This window comes from Anopheles stephensi, chromosome 3 (assembly GCF_013141755.1).
Source record: "Anopheles stephensi strain Indian chromosome 3, UCI_ANSTEP_V1.0, whole genome shotgun sequence".
In the NCBI taxonomy this organism is placed as follows: domain Eukaryota; kingdom Metazoa; phylum Arthropoda; class Insecta; order Diptera; family Culicidae; genus Anopheles; species Anopheles stephensi.
Genome location: NC_050203.1, coordinates 38,423,023 through 38,443,298, shown reverse-complemented (window position 1 = coordinate 38,443,298; position 20,276 = coordinate 38,423,023). Strand labels below are relative to the sequence as shown.

The 20,276-nt window shown below is 44.0% G+C and overlaps 1 protein-coding gene across 19 annotated transcripts in view; it reads right to left on the bottom strand.

The window, feature by feature from the left end:
- LOC118511865 (poly(rC)-binding protein 3) overlaps window positions 1-20,276 on the bottom strand; it is a 143,637-nt gene that overhangs the window by 67,404 nt on the left and 55,957 nt on the right. For 8 of the 19 annotated variants that reach the window (XM_036055464.1, XM_036055460.1, XM_036055463.1 and 5 more), the window contains exon 1: window positions 10,892-11,064. The exons of 1 other annotated variant lie outside the window; for it this stretch is intronic. The gene's annotated coding sequence lies outside the window, so the exon portion shown is untranslated. Of the gene's footprint in view, window positions 1-969; window positions 1,110-9,540; window positions 11,180-20,276 lie in introns of those variants that run through there. 10 more of the 19 variants (XM_036055461.1, XM_036055458.1, XM_036055448.1 and 7 more) reach the window with 9 other exon arrangements.

Below are 20,276 nucleotides of genomic sequence, written 5' to 3'. Positions count from 1 at the left end.
TGGGAAATTGTTTCTATTTTAAATTCCTTGCTTTCTGACATATTTTTCACAAGGACAAACTACTACTACGTTAAAGCTTTTTCTAGCCGGACGTTTATCTTAAAGCTTCCAGCAACATTCTTCAGCATATTTAGCACCGAAGCGGCACTACATTTCCGGCACCGGCAGATACGCGTGTAGGTGGCGTGTCCCACCTAATCGTAATAAAAACGATTTACACGAAGTAAAACATCCGCCCCGTGTAAGGTTCCCGTGCCGCCCAAGGACACCAGGTGGTAAACGCGTCAGTAAACCGCGGGTTGAGGGATACAACAACCAAAAAATGAGAATTGGTAAATTGCATCGAAATTGGGTTTAATGGCAAACAGTTTGTCCGGAAGCAAAAGTTTTCAGCAGGAGGTCTCGCAAAAGCAACAGAAGGCGTCTTCGGACGGACGGTGTGTGGATGGTGCGTGAGTGAAGAAGAGTGAGAGCGCGCCGAGATGTTTCTTTGGTGAGGTGATCAAGCTGGACGGTGGTATCATGTACACAAGGCACACACGCACACCCATGTTGCTAAGCAGGAAGATTCACGTAAGGCGGCGTTGTGTCGAGAAGGATACACCAACCGCACACATTTCGGGCGAAACTAAATGGATAGATTCAATTATGCGGCGATACGAGATGAATATTAAACTCTTATCCACGTTCTACCGACAATTTCCACCGAGAGACTTTTTTTCTGAAGGTGCCGTCGTAACTGTTTAGTCTTTGGCCGCTAGGTACTTGGCGCACCCCTGAACGAACGCACGCGGCCACGTTGGAAAGGTGCAAGGGATCCCCCGGAACTGTTTCTTAGTGATCGATTTATACTTGCTGCGGGGAGGACTTTTGTTTGTTAAACGTTCGTTTGGCGATTATTCTACTTTGCTTTGTTTGTGGTGTGCACTTGGTTTTTTTGTTCGGTTTTGGTAAGCAGGTATGTTTTACGGGTGGCTGACGATTTTAAGCAGGGGCTAAAGCACTTCCACTACACCACACCATCACCGAAGGGGCTGATATTCAGGCTGGCGCCGGCCACACCGTGCTGATGATGGTCTTGTTTTGGGATGGATCGAGGGTTAATTCGTCTGGAAGAAAACGGAAAGAAAAGTACGTGTCAAAATAGGAAGGAACAAGGATGAAATTTGGATTAGTATCTAATCTACAACACATTAAAACACATCAATCAACTCCACCAAAAGCAAATACCGGCGCACAAACGCGCACTGAGCTTCTTATATGCGCACTACTGCTAATCTGCTACGAAAGGTAGGGAGACGCTGATGCTGGCTGGCTGGCTACGGAACCGGGCAAGACAAGCACGTGCGAGAAGAGAATTAATACCGTGGGTTTGGTTTGCAAACGCAGGAAGGGAACGAAAGTTGCAATCGATTAAGCGCGATGGTTGTAAATAAATCGAGATCATAAAATTGTTTCAGTAAATAATGGCTATCTATACATCAAAAAGATCAGTTTTCCGGGGAGCGAAGGATCTAACCCGTTTACATGATTGCGAATGGTGAAGGAATAGAAGTATATGAGCTTTTACCAAAAAGAGGATTACACACAGCAGAAGAAGAATCGCTTGGAACCGGCTTGGTTTGTTTCTATTGGATCAAGCGAGGAACGATGGCACCAATTGTGCCACGCAATATTTCTGTCCGCTCATCTAATATTGTTGGTTGGGTAGGGTACAAGCAAGCAGTGTTCATATCGACGGTAGCATTCGGGGGGTGTTTTTTTTTTTACAATTTTTCAACGATCCTTGAAAAAAGCATTTCCTGGAAGGATTGTCGGATGTTCTGCACACCCGGAAGATTATAGCGACGAGATAGTCTGCGAGTCAAAAATAAAGCAATCCAATGCATGATCCGATGTTATCAGTTGCTTTCACTCCCGATGCGCTTTGATGTTGTTGAAAGCTTAGTAGTTTCGTTTTTCTATTTTAAAAATAAAAAAAGGGTTTTATCACAGAACTTTTGCTGGGATCGTAATGACAGGTAGGATATCATACTATACGGGGTTGAGAGTATACAATTTTATATAAATAAATAAATTCCATCGTCCCTGGTTTGTTGGCTTTATTGAGTATTTGTGCCGTGGCCGAACTTTTAGGTCCGCAAATAAACAACGGCCGTTTTTTGACAGGTTTTTACATCATAAAATATTTATTTTAGCAAAACGGCCATAGGCTGTGTGATAACTCACAAATATAACAAAAATCTATTTTAAATAAATTGGATTAATTGATGAATTATCTATTGTGCCTTATTTCAAACAAATCATAATAATTTCTTTTCTGTAAAAGGATTCATCCTTCGGGAAACCCCATTTCCAGTGCATTGTCGTGCCATATTGGCATATTCTAGCTGTTTTTCCCGCAGTGCGTGGCTCAATCTCTCGCCCCCAATTCTACTCAGCAAAGTCTACAAGTCAGCATGTTTGAGCAGAACAATGAAGTTGCGGTATGACCAGTGGGTTCCCATGAATTTTTAGCGCTTTGGAATGTTTGAAATCTGTCCACTACTTATCGCCCGTGACAAAACTGTGAAGGTATCCTGTAACAAGCCGCTGTTCGATATCTCGTGGCTTCAGTTCAGTGGGAATCAATTTCCCAAGCCTTCTGAATGATTCCTAATGAATGTAAACGAGGGTATATTACTTGACGGGTCCCTCCTAGCAGTGAAGGAAGCTCATCCTGTGTTTGGGTGCTATTTACTTCACACAAAATCAATAGTTCATCGTCTTGGTTTTAATTACAGGCTTCGGTTTCGCGAAAGCTGTCCTCAACATTTCAATCTCCACTATCGACACCTTGTACGAAGAACAGGGCCCGGTAGTAATAGCGACAATAGCGCCGGTTTTCATTCGGCAGGACCTGGGTTCAAATCCCACCCGGACCGTTCCTAGTCTAGTTAGCCAGAAATGGCAGGCATCTCCTGTCGTTAGGCCTAGAAGCGAAAAAGAGGAACCAAGAACAGCACCTCGAAAACATTAAATAGTTCTCGATATGATTTGGATATACTCCATCCTCAGCTGCAAAATCAGACATATTGTTCGGCACAAAATCAGACAAAAGTCAAAATCTCAAACATGTAATTTGCAAAATCTAGCAATACTGTCAGGCCACCCTTGATGAGTAAAAACAATTGCAACATCCAATTCTCCAATCGCGTTCCATTTTCTGTTGGTCGTTATTTATTTGTGAACCTAATATTAGAAATAGAAAATGTTTGCCTTATTTCATCGTCCATGGAGACTAGTGCTAATGTTGAGGCTGATCCTTTCATCATTTCTACAAACACTTTGACTTTTTTTTAACTATAGTACTCTTATCAAAAAACGAGGAATAATACAATGCACATAATTCTTGTTATTTTTACCCTTCGATGTAATCCCCTATGACGGCCATAAAGTTACTCTAACCGAACATTACGCTTCGCGTGGTCCTATTAAAAAAAGGCAAAACTAATCGTAAGGTTTAGGATTACAATACCCTTCCCAACAACACCGTTTGCTATTGCACGCGCAAGCTTTCGCAAACTATCCATTTCGTGCAGCCGAGAACATATTTGCAATAAAAATATAACGCACCATAATAGGTCATAAAAGTTCGGTATGAGCATAACACACACACACGCACACCGTGTGTTATTTGAATAAGAATTCGCGTTTTTGTCGTTCTCCGTCGTGGCCGGATTCGACGGTTGGTTTAGCTGGTTTCGTGCTCGTGTCGTGTCGATGGACGACGTATCGTGCGCGCACATGTCACCAAGCACCTCACCATAGCCGTGAAACCGGCGTCGCACTAGGCAAAAAGTCACATGGCAGGTTGTGGTGTGTGCGACCGGGCGGCTCATGTTGTTCTGCTTCTCTATTTCTTCTCACTCCAAATGCAAAGAGAAAAAGGAAAAATAGCAACAAGAAACCTGGATGGGTGCACCCTCGGATTGGATGATAGTGGGGAATCGGTTAAGTTATGTGGAGATGGGGTCGATCTAAACCGACGCCGACATTGGCATTGCTGTTGGTCGTCGATCGGCTGGACCCATACGAAACACGCTCAAGAAAAACTCGGTGGTATTGCATGGCGGAATATGGCGTTATGTCGGAGATAGGATTGAAATACGATAAAAAAAACAGTTGTGCAGAAAAACACACACACAAAAGTGCGAGGAGAACGCGGCAGCAGCAGCAAGTGTGGCGGCCAGCGTTCGAAACTGAGCCGGTATCAAGTTAATACCGTTACATGAACTAACCGAACGAAGACTCGTAAAAACAAACCCAGAAGAACCGAACGAAACATAACCGGGTTGGGTGGCACAGAACGGCTGGCGGTGCGCATGGGATAACCCACCATCAGCACGACGACTGCCGAAACAGACGCACGGGAATGAGTTGCACACACACACACACACGAGGGAAAACAATGCTAAAACCCCCGAGGGAACATATTTGGCATGACAGACAAAAGAAACATGATTGCGACAAATGATGATCATACGAGTGTAAAGAAAACAAAAACGAATAAATATATCGGCGTATTTGTACAAAATGGATTAATGCTTTAAATGGGAGCAAACCCAATAAAGACTGTTGTGCAACGAGTACAGCTACTTCAGTTTTGAATGTGAAGTATAATGCCACAATCAATTGCTGGGTAAAACGCAAACATCTTAACAGCAAAATTGCACACATCTGAATAATGGACGCGTTGCAACGTCGGAAGAGAAGGGCCAACAAAACGGTCGGTCAACCCCTGCCCGGGTAGCCGGTTGCATCGAAAAAAGTGCATACATGCTACGTGGAATGATATGCGCGCTGGATAAAGACGAACCCCGTCGTAAAAGGAAATGGAAAGCGAAACAACAGAAACCTCAACATCGTTGGATTTTGCTTCAGCATAAACGTGATCTTCTCCTTTCATTTCCTATACCCCCTCCTCCCGCCAAAGGAACACAATACAGAGGGGCGAGAGATGGTCAAAAATGTTGGTCCGCAAATACCGAGAGTTACAATCCGTATGCAGTGCACACTAACGATGGACAAGGAGGAGTGGTTGCGATGCTTGTCTAATAAACAAGATGCAAACGATTGCAATTTAAATAAATGTGTAAAAACTATTTGAGTAGTATGCATGTTGAATAGTGAATAGTCCTGCGAACGTTGAGGTGGTCTGGATGGGATTTGATCCCTGGCCTTTCCCGATTCCCGTGTGAATACCGGTGCCTCTATCGGCCAATCATAGTTTAGAAATTGATTACTTTTTGATTCAAGATTTAAACTGTTTAGACCAATTTATTGGTCAATGAAGGAGTCGCTACAATGACGAGCTCGGCAAGCTGTACAATGATCTCACCATCGTGTAGCGAGATAGTCTCGCCTGGCTCCGTTGGGCTGGTCACGTCATGAGAATGACACCGGACGACCCTACCCGTTAAATCCTTTTAGGGCGTCCAAACGGACAGAGGAGGCGTGGTAGGCCCAAATTGAGATGGAGTGATGTCGTTGATGTGTCAACCAGAACGGCCGGGATAATCACTTGGCAGAAGAAGACGATTAGCCGAACCGTGAGCGGTATCGAGTAGCAGGTCAAGACTGCGAAACGGTCGTAGCGCCGGATAAGTAAGTAAGACCAATTTATTGTTACCACCAGGTCGTAGTTTGCTTGCTCAACACTTTTTGACGATCGCCATAGAAATATGCATATTTCGATGTGGACAAAGTATATAATAGGGATCTCTTGGAATGATCCTTCCTTTAAACATCTGTACTAACTTCAAACGCATGATCATTTCGTTCCTTATTTTGAGTAATACAGTAATAAAAATCTTGAAGACCAAACCCTTCCCAAAACCTCAGTTTAATAAGGCTGTATAACCAAGGTTATGTAGTGAAAATGGCGTAGACGATCTTAATGTTAGCATTGGGCACAGTTGATCGGATCGCATAAATCCGTCGATCGAAGACTCTACCTGGTGTTTCCTAAGAGTCATGTGCGAAAAATCGGATCGACTCTAAATCACTTCAGCAATCAGAATAAATCCTCTGAACTAACGCAAGCCGATAGTAACACTGTATTCTCATTTCTTTAATAACATTTCCCAATCTTCCAACAAACTTTTGTCTACAATCATCGAAGTTTAATCAAATCAAGCTATTTTTCCTGGACCTGGTGCAGATGAACCCTATCGGATATTGGTTCTAATGCAACTGGCTTCCGAAAAGTGTAGTAACACAATCATTTACAACGCATCAGAACAGCAAGCAGATAAGTATCATTTCTATTTCACCGCAATAGTAACTTCACCCAGAACACGGCAGCAGCAGCAACGGAAGCTTTGATACTCCCAGCTTTGTGCGCATGATGACGCACCCGCCACCGATTGAGCGTATGTCGATTTTACATGCTGAAACTTATCGATCACATTGTTGATAACAAAGCGAGGGTGCGCAACTGGTAGTGGGTATGATAATGGCTTTTGTAAACACAAGCAGACAGGCAGGTCGTTAACCTTATCTTGGATAGCAAAAAAAAAAAAACAAAATACAGGAACCTAACAATGTGTTAAAATATTCAAATAACACGTGCGCCACGACCTTAACCATATACGCTTTGAATTGATTTAATAGGTCATAAGCATCATAACTAACATATGCGTTTTTTTTGTATGCTGGTCTATTCGAAGTATGCTCTTCTTAGTAGAGGTAAACCAATCACACTTAATCGGGCTCAAGAAAATCACAAATCGCGTTTTAAAGCGCAGGAAAAGAATTTCATTCCGTTTGAATCAATCACTGCTGTCCATTCGCTGGGGGGTAGCCACAAATAGGAAAAAATGGACATCCGTCGTGAGCTTATGCGATAACAGCAACGTAGTAACGTTCTTCCCCCCAGTCCCGCGGGAGGCGTATCGCGCTGGTTGGGCTTTGTACAGAAAAAAATGAAATAAAACTACAATCGACGACGAATGAAACAAAGGCACAATGCATAAGCGAGTGGACGACGCACATGCATCTCGTCACATAGCATAGAGGACGACACACACACTCACAAACACACAATTTCCACTACTTGCAGCAGCTGAAGAAATGTGACCATTTGAAAGAAAACCGCCCGGGTGTGTGTGTGTGTGTCTTTTGCTGATATCATTTACGGACGCAGAACAACAGGACCACGCGGGAAGATTTCTTCCCTAAAAGTGGATCAACGGCGCGCGAGACAACGGCATTCATCATACGCTTCCCGGGGCCCAAGATTGGTGATGACAATGGCCACCACACACCATCATGCGCCATCGAGAGCCGCAGTGTGTCAGAGGTACGGTGGGTACGTGGAGCTGCGGAAGGGCAAAAGAAGGGGAGGCAACACAACACTGGTGTAAGAGTAAAGGAAGGAAAGAAAAAAAAAAACTGTAGAGAATAAATCCTCTTATCGCCTTACGTTCGCAGCACTGCTGCAACAACACCACCACCCGCTTATATCTCTTGTCCCTCTTGGTTTGACTCTTTTTTTTTTGTCTTCCTCTATTACAGGCTTCTGGATTTGGTCACACACAGGCTAGCGGGCCGTGTTTCGATCGATGACCAGCGCCGCCGACCACCGAGGGTCGGCCCCACCAGACGCTACAGAACGTCACCGGACGACGATCATCATCAAATGCTGAGGTGCATCTGTGCACAGCTTATGGCATTATGAGCCGGATATGGTATGGTCGGAGAAAACCAACCCCGAGAAAGAAGCCCCCGGGGTTTGTCGCGCTAGGGAATCAAGGGAAGCCCTACAAGGGGCGGATACACACATATTCAGGGACTTCTTTACCACCTCCACCTGCTGCACCGCAAGTACGCACACATTGTGGAGCATTGCATCGCTGGAGACATCCGAATGAGGCTTCTAAAATCAATACACACTCCAATGGTCGGGTACCGCAGGGCGAACGTTTGTCAAACGGAATGTGTGTCTGCCGCGTCCATCGTTTGGCCCTTGCCACAGAGCAACCTGTTTCCGACCGGAGCTGGATCGATTCCGCCCCACGTTTCCCATAACGTCTCGGTGCGCACGAGGGCAAATAATCGACTAAATTTCTCCATGGCATACTTTGCCGATTGATTTGAACAAAGCAGCCGTGTACATGCACCCTCCTCAAACCCACGATACAAGGGAGCCTTTGCCAAAATATGAATCCTTGCTGCTATACAGCACCACCCAACACAACAGGACCAATGCATCCGAAGGCAGACGACGGTGCATATGAAAATACAACACCCAATTTCCGTCTGGTGCATTTGTTCCGATGCAACAACAACAACAACAACAGCCGACATTTAAATGGTCGGACGGGTACAACGGCGGTCAAAACTCGATAACCGCTTTACGATAACACATGCGCCCCTCTTTCTCTTTGTGCAGCAGCACACCACATCGTCGTCATCTGCATGATTTTGGCACCGCGTTCAGGCAGCAGCGGACAATGTGACCGCAGCGCGAGCAGCACACACGATAAAGTGTAATACACATTATCGAATGAGCAGAACAAGAAGTAAGACAACAACAACAAAAAACAGTTAAACAAACCAGTGCAGCGCGCGCGGTGAACCGCCAAATGGACACGCGGCTCTGGGACCGAGCGCGACTTTCCCGAAACCGGTCACATTCCTTCCGGTCAATATCAGCAGGCCCAACAGGCAACCGTTTAGAGCGGTGCGGAGATTCTGGTTCGAGTACTAGTAGTTCGGTCGGGGAACCGTGGCGCATCCATCAGGAGCGATGAGGCGAAGGTATTAAAATCGGTTTCGCAGTAAAGACCAATTGGTGGTAGGAGAGAGAGATTCATGAAGAAACTGTCACAAGTGGTGATGCTGCCGGCTTCGAGACCGATTATTTCGTCGACGATGTGCACGCGGCGTGTGCTTTTCTTCCTCCCCGGTTGTCTCGTCAACGGCAGCGACCCACCCGGTGACAACAAGCCCTTCGCTACCTTTTCTCGAAAACAATATCTTCAGATGATGGCACGATGAAGCCGAAGAAAGCAGACGAGGAAACTGCGAATGATCGGACCAAAAAGGACCGACAAACTGATTTCGTTCCAAATATGTGTGGCAACCGGCGCGCAACTGTGTGTAGCATACAAACACACAGACCTTCCTGCTGCTGCTGCCGTTCGAGTCGCACACGTCACATCCGCTGAGGGTATAAGCGGGTTGTAAGCCGCCACACACCACCGACGACGATGGTTCTGTGATTGATTTTCCCCACCGTTTGGCAGCTCCCTGCCCCCTTTCCCACACTCTGGTTGTCACAGGTTCGCTGTTGTTTGTGCCTTCCTGCTCTGCGCTATATATTGCCCGCCGTGTGCTTACTTTTAGCCATCGATACCGCAAACACTCACGCCATTGCATGAATGGACCGACCGATCGCGCTGTTCACGCGCTGGTTGCTACGACGAGAAGAATATGTCATGCCACAGGGGGAAGGGAAACAAAAAAGAAAATAAACGTTGGAAGAGATGCACTTACCCCGAAGAAAAACGGTACGGAATTGTGTGACAGTGTGTGACCGGGAGTCCTTAAAACCGCTTTCCGGGTTTTGCTGCTGATTTTTCCTTTTTTCGTTCCGCAAAACGCATCAACCGGCAAAACCGGGAGGAAAATTCAATCGATCGGCTATCCACGCGCGCACACACACACGCACGCACGCACACAAACACACTATGGAAACGTCAAAACCGACATTGCAAAGGAACGCGACGGCAATGGAAACAAAACATTTATCACCATCCGTAAACCACCGCGCGCGGCCCACTGTGTGTGTGTGTGTGGAGAGAGACAGTTTTTTTTTGATTTTGTGACGCGAAAGGAATCGGAACAACACAACACCAACAACAACAATGCGGCAAAACTACTAAGCGAAACGTAGAAGAAGCAAAAGCGCGAGTCTCTGCGTCCCGAGAACCCGCGATTTCATGCCAACCAGCCCAACGCTACACCAAACGTCGTGTCTCTGTGTGTGACGGAGCGAGCGAGAGGGCGCTAGGCGCATAAACGTAGCGAGTGTGAGCGAGTGATGAGAACGTATTTTTTTGCGGTTTCCACACACAAGCGCGCACGAAATATTTCACCAAGAAATGGCCGCACACGGGATTTGGCTCTGTGGTGCATGTGCCGAATTTTAGAAGCCGCCGCAATGATTTGCCGTTTGGCCCGCGTAATGTGTTCTAAGAGGGTCGCTTTTCTACCGACGGCTTCGTGTTCCTTTTGCTCCTGCTGTTCCTTGGATTCGATTTTTCTTTACATCATTCACGATTTGAGCACACGGCGTACACCCGGTTTTTGTGTCGCACCCGCAGCACCAGTTCGTGCCACTGCTCTATATACCATGCCCCACTGCTTTTGCTATACCCGAACAACTTTAAGCGTAAAACATTCACGAAACAATGACACTATTTTTTGCGCGTCACAGCATCTAGAACGATGCGTCGTGCCACACGCGTACGGACAGCCACTTGAATGTTCTGCAGAATCGCTTACGACGGACACCGAATGTGTCACACTTTCTTTGTAATTATCTCGCTTTCTGGGTCCAGCCACTGATGCGGAGTGGGACACACTTTTCCGCTACTATCACTGTATCGAAGCAGTCATTCTTGGCATTACGCCCGCCACCGAACGAAACCGAAGAAGCTTCTCTCGCCACTGCGGTGCGATGAGACGCTGCGGACGGTGGCGAAAAATCGAAACGGTGAAGCTGAGAAAATCGACCACCGTCGTGTGCCCACACCACGCGCTGGCACCGAAACGCGGAAGAAAAACGGGAAAACTACCGAAAAACTCCGCACAAAAATGCGCCGCAAGGTACGTAAGCTCTCACCGGAAAACTGGAGGATTGGTGGCCGGGTTTTCCAGTGTTTGCCGATGTGTGTGGTGTTTGAAAAAACTACTATTTTCGGGATTGATGAGAGAAATGTGGGGAAGCGTGTGTAGCTCAAAACAAAGATAATACAAAACTAGCGAGTGGGCCTAGAGGAAAACACACTCGCATCTACGTACGGCAAACGGGACAACGCGAATCACTGACAGACAAGATGGCACGCACACCAGCGCGCACACACACCACGAGCGACGTACCGTACGGCGATACTGTGTATGCGCAATGCCGCTTCGCACCACTACACCTAAAGCGGGCGGGTTTGCTTGAAAATGATCGATGCGTTTTCGGTGTATCGTTCAGCGCTCGAGAAGAGATGCAAGTCGAGATGCAGTTGGAAAATGGCAAATTAATTGCACAAAAGGTGTGCAAAATGTTGTCGATATACTGTACACATTGTTTGTGGCACGTGTTTCTTAAAAAGCATTCAAAACCAGTCCTGATAAAGCGTTTGATTTATAATGAAAGTCAAGTTGGTTTGAAACTGGTATTGTGTCTCGCGAATGTGGATCAAGAAAATTTCAGCTTAGTGTTAATTCTTCAAGCAAATAATTAAACTTTACAAACTCAATCTGGCTCCAACAAGCCGTTAAAAAGAGTTTAGCAGAACAATTTAGAGTTTTTTTTATAAGCATGTTCAATTACTAAATCATGACATTGCAACATGAACGGAAAATACGAAACCCCCAAATTAAGTTTATTAACCACTGATTTGGGTTTGGGGCGATCCGGTGGCCGAGGCGACAGCGGCGCCGGTCTTCACACGGCAGTTCCGGGGTTCAAATCCCATCCAGACCGCGCCTCCCCGTACGAAAGGCTGACTACTTTTCTACGGGTAAAATTAAGTCACAGAAAGGCAGAAATGGCAGGCCGAGACCTCTCGAGGTTGTAGTGCCACAGAAGACAGAAGAAGAAGAGCCACTGATTTACATTAATTTTTGAAATGGCTCTACTAAGCATAAAATGCTTGAGCTACTGCAGCAAAGCTTCTCAAGAGCACGACATCTTATACATTGCTCGTTCCTTTATTACTAAGCTATTGTGTGAAACTCAAAGCAGGTTAAGTAAGCATGGCCAATCACAACAACGTAATGATTATTGTCGAACCACGTGGCTGCTCTACTCGCGGTCCAGTTCATCCGTTGAAAAGAAGTTCTGAACTCTCGTCTATTAAATCTAACCGCAAAGCAGGACTGCCAGCCTTCTATCCCAATTGTTAAACAATCAGGGCCATTTTAGCGTGAAATGTAATCTAGATGATGATTCTCTACCCCACCAACGTGAAGATGGAGATTCATTGCTGAAGGAAGAAAAAGCGCGTGCGAGAACAAAAAAAAAAGGTGAGTTTACCCAAAGGGTATGACGGCGAAATTGCTTTCTTTGCAACCCGTGCGTTTGCCGCGGTTTGAAGGACTACGCTGCGGTTACCAAACCACGCGATAGTTCAATAAGGATGTCTGTCCTGCACGCTTGTTTCACCTTTCCGTGTGCTATTATATTTGGTCCTGCAAGAGGCACCGTGTCGCGCGGGACGAACGAAGGCAGCACACAATAGAAGGACCGTTTTTATCATGACGAACGTGCCATTCGCGAAATATCGGAAAAATTGCTGCATAAGCTTATATTTTGATCCCTTCACTTTCCTTCGCCCAATCTATCTTTCTATCTGCTGTTGTTCCAAAGGTCGCAAAAAAACACTACGCGTTTGGACGGTAAACGGTCGTTTTTGTTCACCTTGGGAGTTTGGATGGTTGGCAGCTCCCAACCAATCCTGCTGTCCGGCGATTTCATTCGGTCGTTCCGATCCGTGCTTAGGGAAATCGAATCGGTCCAAAACGAGTGCTACTCGCGAGATAGAAAACGCTTTCCACCTCGCCGAACATTCCCGTGGACCGGCCGGGCCACGGTAAAGTGGCACGCTCCATTCCTCCGGTTTCGTCGATTAAACAATCGAACGCGGAAACGATTGGGCCAGTGTACACGGGCAATTCAGGAAATTCAGAATAGAGAGAAGCAAAAAAAAAAAAACCAACGACAAAAGATTTGAGAGCACGACCGGTTGAGGAGGGCGAATGATATTTTGAGTAAATACTTTGTGCTTAATTTTTTCCGCCAATGTTATTTCAGCAAATAAATCTGTGGTATGACGGAAATTGAATTTGCGTTTGTCTGGCACGTTTGTCCGCGGGAAACGGGCGAAGAACACTGCAAAAATGTTTTGCCCGGCGGAAAGCGCTGATTCTGCAATAAAGGTTAAAAGAAAATGTACATGCAAATGGTGCTGGAAACATTGGAAGCACGTGAAAGTTTATGACTTTGTTGGGAGAGTGTGTGGAATCTACGACGAGCTTAGATAAGTACTCGTAGAATAAAAATGTGTTTTGGCTCATGTTGTGGAAATTGTTTGAAAATGTTTTTGATAAAGACTTAATTTTAGGCTGAGTTGATAAGACGTTAAAAGGACACTAACGCAAAAAGGGTTCGACAGCAAATCCTATCAGGGACTTTCCTGCCGTACACAGGACCTGCCTGTCTAGCTACAAGATAGTAGATGCCTTCTGAATTACAGAAGTCTCCATCTCTCTCTTCTTGGCCTAACGACCTCTTAAGTTAATGCCTGTCATTGCTGGCCTACTAGACTTAATGATACCACGTAGTTTGTTAATCAGCCCTCATTACACGGAGTACGCTCCAGATGGGATTTGAACCCTGCTCCTGCCATGTGAATACCGACGCCGCTGTCGCCTCTGCCACCGGACTTTCTCGAGTTATTTCACACGGCCTGAAACCCCTGCAAAGAGGCAAAGGCGCAAAGATGTTCTCGGAGCAATGGATAGCCGGTGCGTCAATTTTGTTGCCAATCGTGTTGAGTTGTTCTTCCGACTGTGACATGAATCCTGGAGTATAGTACCTCAATACGTTTAGAACTCAAAATTGGGCTAGTTGAAAATAGTTGTGAGTAAATACAATTTATCAATTCAAGCAAATATTCTTCATTTTTTGTATAGCTAAGAACCATTGTCTGCGTATTTTTTCTGCTTGGCTTTAGCGATGAGGTCATGTCGGCCGTGTAATGTCGAACGGAAAATAATTTATAGTCGGATGCTTAGTCCTTGTGACGCGGAAACGATAAGGTCCTGTCACGTGAAACAAATCAGTTTCATTGCCGTATTAGGGTGCGAACCGCCCCATTGTGACTTTCGATTATCCTGTACCGAGTCTTACCTTATAGTGTAAAATATAGTTACAGGAAGCCAGAAATGGCAGTCCAAAACCTATAGAGGTTATAGCGCCAAGGAAGAGGAAGAGGCTTTTCATAAACCTACGAGGCCTTTGCATCTGATCTACTGATGTGTTTTTCAATATTTTAATTCCTGGCAATTTTACCCTGAGAAATGAGAATGAGAAAATGGCATGAAGACTCGAACAAATAATAAAGGCTTTGGCAGTCCGGAAGGATAAGTATATGGATAGTATAATTAATTGTAAAAATGACCAACTAAGCGATTTCTTTCCAATAACTTGATTAAATGAAACTGCATGCGATTGAGAGGTCAAACTTTGCCATGTTGACTGATGAGGATGTGACTTTAGCGACCAGAAAAATCATTGCTTGTTTGGTGATCCATCCCCAAGATGCACAGCCAAAAAATAAATGTCTGAGGTGGCCTAGCGACTTGATGAACCTTGTTTGGAGCGGTTTGTACCGATATGGACAATTTATTTATTTATTTTATTATTTATTTATTCATTTACATTTGTCTGCTACTTGGCTTAACGAAGATGAGTGATCCTAACCTAACAGCTAATAAATTATACAATATTACAAAAAAAAAAAGGAAAAAGAAAAAACTACCGAAAGCTCAAAGCTAGAGAGGAATAAAGGAAAGAAGGAGAGAAGGAGCGAACAGAAAAAAAAAACACTAAGAGACATGAAGAGAGGATACAACACGAGACCGCAAGGAGCTTATAGAGGTATTAAAATCGAAATGAACTAGAATCGATTAAACCATCTGAAACAAGAGAGGAGTCAGTGCGTCATTAAACAATACAAAGAATGACGCGTTTCTAAAGATAAAGGATCACGAGGACGGAGGAAGCGGGAAGGAACATTTAAACAGACAAGGGAAAGCAGATCCGGAGCATCTGTAGACCCACGAAGCATGGCGCCAACGAAACAAGCCTGAGCAATGTGGCTTCTCAGAGTTAAGGTATCTAGTCCAAGGAGTCGATTCCGAGATTCGTAGGGAGGTAACGATACATTACCATTGATCCGTCTGAGTGCAACTCTTGTAGATCCCTGAACTCTACCGATAAACGAAGGATGAAACCAAGTGTGTGGTTAGGTTTTAACAATAGATTGTCGACATTCTCCTTTAAGTTCAACCTGCTATCCAGTATAACCCCAAGGTCACGAATAGAGGAAACACGTAAAAGACGAGTATTAGACAAAGAGTAGTGAAAAGTTACAGGAATACAAGAGTGATTAAAGGAGATAATAGAAAATTTATCGAGACATAGACAGATAAAATTTGAGATTTAAAGAATACTGAAGAAGGAGACAATCAGCAGAGGAAGAGATAGTACGAAATATTTTGATGTCGTCAGGGTACAGGAGACAGCCATCAGGGGGTAAAATAGAACATACATCATTAACAAACAGAGCAAACAAGAAGGGACTAAGTAATACGATTAATACGATAAACATTTTTTTTATCCAGAAATGGGCGATTGTTTCCAATAGTTAGACTATTTTCCCATGTATGATTGAAGTCAAGAAATAATATAATGTAATTATTTGGGAATAATTTTGAAAGACACACTACATGAGCTAAATAGACACTTGCAGTTGAGTACAATTGAGCAATATCGGATTATTTCAACAATTCGCTAGAGGCCGGATCAAAAGGATTTTGTGTGGGCTGTATGTTTGACATGTCTCTATCTAAAGTAAGATCAAATAGTCTTCGGAATCTTCTAAGAATAAGACCTCTTATTCTCGGTTATTGGGTATCAAAGAGTCTATTTTCCTACAAACTTTTTATGAACTCATGCAAGCCATAACAATATTCATGTATGCTAGTTGGTCCCATCATCATCAACATCATTCAAAATCCAACAGCTTTTTTATACACACTTGAGCATATTCATCGACAGCATGCCTTCAACCTACCACTAACCTGTTGTGCCCGTTGTAGCCGTGATCGTATTCAAATCCTCCCGAGACGCCATACAACAAACCAGTCTCACCAGATTGTGAAACCAATAAGAAGGATGGGGCGACTGATGTACATCAGTAAACAAGTGGGTCAAACACGGCATCATCGTGCAGGATCGCGAATCAGACAGCAAATCGCAACAAACGAGCGTATCGATATCCGGATGATTAATATGTCCCTTTATCCGGCAGTAATCCTTCCAATATGTGTGCTCCAACCTCGGCTGGCCAAACATACTTAACACTCGCTCGCTGGTAACATTTGTGGTAGATTGGGCCGGTTGGATGGCTCACGTGGATGGGTCGGGGAGTCGCATAAAACCTAATAAAAGTGAATCCCACCCACCCGGTGGAAGGCATCAGGCACAGCTCAGACAACCACGTCCTGTGCTAATTTATGATTCATCCTTGCGCTTTGAAAAGTCATGCCAGCTTGTAGCGATAAACGGATACGCTCATGAAACGCTTGGGAGGGGGACACACGGACAGGACACGGGGCAGGAAGGGCCGAGCAAGTATATCACTGTTCGTGTGCCGTTGCCTATTTCATTTATGTTTTGTTTTGTGCCAGTGACGGTGACTGTTCGGTCGTACCGAAAACCCCAGGTTCTCGTTCCGTGGTGTTGGCATGGCGCAAGGACATCAACGCGATTTCAATTTTGTCGCCTTCTGGTGGCGTACTTTTGTGTCTCGCTCGCGACGGAGGATGGGCGCTCCCGTTATCTCTTGGTGCCCCGCCGGAGTGCTGCGAAGGTGGCACCATCTTTGGCTTAATGTGTCTTCGGGAACAAAACGTCGCACAGACGGCTGACATCTGATGGGACCGCGCCGTTCAAGTGACGGATTGTGTGGCAGCTCGCAATAGAGCTGCTACATTTAATCAGCGTCCGGGTGTTTATTGCTATCGGTGAACGGTGTCGGGTGCTTTTGTGTCGCCCCGATTTTATTTGTCCCGAAACCCGGCTGGCGAGCGGCGTAATGAGCAGTTAAAGTTCCAATAAAAGGGCAAGTTTAAAATATACTTGCAGCTTCTTCTTTCCGCCTGGAACGGTAACAAATCCGACGCCAGTAAAACAAAAAAAAGGGCAACCTAAAGCTCAAATGAAGGGTGGCCGTGGCCAGGTGCGGTGGTGGAAACGGGGTCATCCCTAATTTATGGCTCATTCATTAAAGATTTCGTCACTAATGCGCAATCGCGTTCTGCGATAAATTAGCTTGATGCGAGGGTTGTTGGGAGATTTTTTCGCTTCTCCATTCTTTGTTCCCGTTACAGCACTTCATCTTCTTCAAACTTGTAAAATTCGTCCTGCTTTATAAGGACGATGCGAAAAAGCGGAAGGTTGCTCTTGAGTGGAGAAACAAAAAAAAAAAAAAGGTTTGAAGGGAACTCTTGTAAGTTTTATGTGCGATGCATGGGACCGTTAAAAGTATTTGTTTTGTGTATTGCTTTACACTGTTTTAGGTTTATTTTACAAGAAAGGGAGTTCCGGTTCCGCAAATGGAAATAATCTTATAACGAATTTGGTTGATCTACTGAACTGTTAAAGCTATAAAGAATATTTATTTATTTATGGAAGGTTTAATTTTGGTCCTATGAACTCAAACATGTGACCTTTTTTATGTCCTGTATTTTTATAGAAAACATTGTTGCACTATTTTGATTGTGCATAAGTACCATTTTAAAAATAGTTCTTCACAAAGTCTAGATAATATTTGGCCATCAAATTCTTCCCAACTCGATGCAACCGCACTGCCTATCATTAACTATTAACTATTATTATGGTTTTGGTGAATCAGTTTAGTGTCGTTATCATGGCTTTGTTATTCTCCAATAAGTCTTGAACCAGAAACTATCTGGAATAGTATATCAATTTTTTCTCGGTAAAATAGAACTTCTAATTTAAAAAAGCTGTCCAAGCTGAAGATATCATGTAGAAAAACCAGCTTGTGTTGACAGTAGTTGGTCCTCATTGCCATTAATTAGTAGTAGAAGTCCTCTCTAGTCTTAATTTTTGTAATGTTCACTAGTTACGCGATCATTAAACGGTGCCTCCCCATCTTTACAGGGCAGGACCGGTGTTCAAGTCTCATCTGGGCCGTTCTCCCATAGCGAGGTCTGACTTTCCAACTATGTGGTATCAATAAGTCTAGTCGGCCAGAAACGGTAGGCATGACCTAAGAGGTAGTTAAGCCAAGAAAGAAGAAGAAGAAGTTATGCGATCCTCAAGTACTGCTCATCAGTGTGCTGTTGGCATAGAAACGATTGGCTAATCTTTAACTTGATCTTGAAGTTATCCAACAAAAGTTTATTCGGTCCTTTCCTTCCATCCTACATTGAGTGGGGTAAACTTGTAGGCCTCGAAATTATAGAACATCGAAGTCATGTGCATCAGATCTCTTTATATCTTCATCATTTATTTACAAAAATGACTTGTTAGGATTGGATTTTTTTACCCGTAGGGCAAATTATCCAGTTGTGGGTAAAAACAAGTCAAGTCACAGAAAGCCAGCAAAGCCAAGCCGAGACCTCTCGAGGATATTGTACCATGAAAGAAGAAGAAGAAGAACTTAAATTTACAAAACCATCATCAACTGTAACAAATTACGGATATATTCTCTTATTCTTCTTGGCCTAACGACCTATTGGGTCATATTTTATATATCCAGGTGTCTTCAAATAATACCGCGCAAAGCTCTGTAATGCTTTTTAACGTTTTTTTTTTTACCAACGTTCATATTTGTATATTCTTGCTCTTTATCATACATGACTTCTTATTTCTGCTTGGCTTAACGTTCTGCTAGGCCATGTCTAATGACCCAATAGATTTATTAATACCACTTAGTGGGATAGTCAGTTCTCATTATGGGGAAACGGTCCGGATGAGATTTTAAACCCGGTCCTGCCGTATGTCCACCACCGGACAGACTATACCTACACACATAATGTCACCAGAATACGGATATTGGTTCGAGGTTTAATTGAGTATTCGAACTGTTCTGTCAACGTTCAAACGTTTGTTACACGTCTTCCAATTATTCAATAAATTTCCCGTTCATGTCCCATCAAGCAGTTTACTGCGGACGTTCCATAATCAACAGTAACCATAATAATAAGTAAGTCAAAACACTGGTAAGTAACAATACATTGTTATTTTTCAATATCCTCCAATCTTTGTCCATTTTGTATTCTGGTTCCGAGAAAATCTTCTTTTTTCTCTGGACAACATCTTTACTATACAAATCAAATTTGAGCAACTTGAGAGGCCATTTTTTCGACTTACAAGATCACCTTCAGATGATATTTCAGTTGATTGATTTTTGTTATTGGCACTACAACCACGAGGGTCTCGTGCCTGCTATCCATGGATACGAGTTACTTGATTTGTACTCGTAGCAGTGTGTAATCAGTCTTGAGTGTGGTTCGGCTTCGCTATCGCGTCGGCCACAGAACCGCCCCCACATTTGAAAAATTAAAAATAGTATTGTAATATTCGTTTAACAGCTTAACTGTACGAAAAAGTAAGCGTTATGTCTAAGTAAGCTATCAAAAATTCTAATAACCGTTTGCCTGTAGCTCTATCTATATGTTCCTGTAGTGGGGCGGACCGGTGGCCGGGGCAATAACGGCGCCGGTCTTCAAACGGCAGGACCGGGGTTCAAATCTCATCCCCGTACGCAGGGCTGGCTTCTTTGCTATGGGTGAAAACCAAGTCACAAAAACCAGAAATGGCTGGCCGAGACCTCTCGAGGTTGTAGTGCCAAGGAAGAAGAAGAAGTGTAGCTCTATCGGTTCTAGTGGATTTTCAGGATTGTTCAAGCACTTTAAATAAAACAGGTTCGATACATTTTCAATTAATTTAGCATGATTGTGACGAATTCTTGAATTTTGGATCAACATATGATGTGGATGCTTGTTTGTCTTATATTTTTTTCAACCCATATTGACTGATTTTTATTTTAAAATAGATCTGCAAAGTTAAGGTTGCGACTATCGGAAGTGACATCGGTGTATAAACGTGATGCATTAATAAACTCGGTTTCATTTTAATCTTATTTCAAATCTCGCAGGTTCGTAATCACATCATAAAAGTGAATTACAAAAAATAAAGT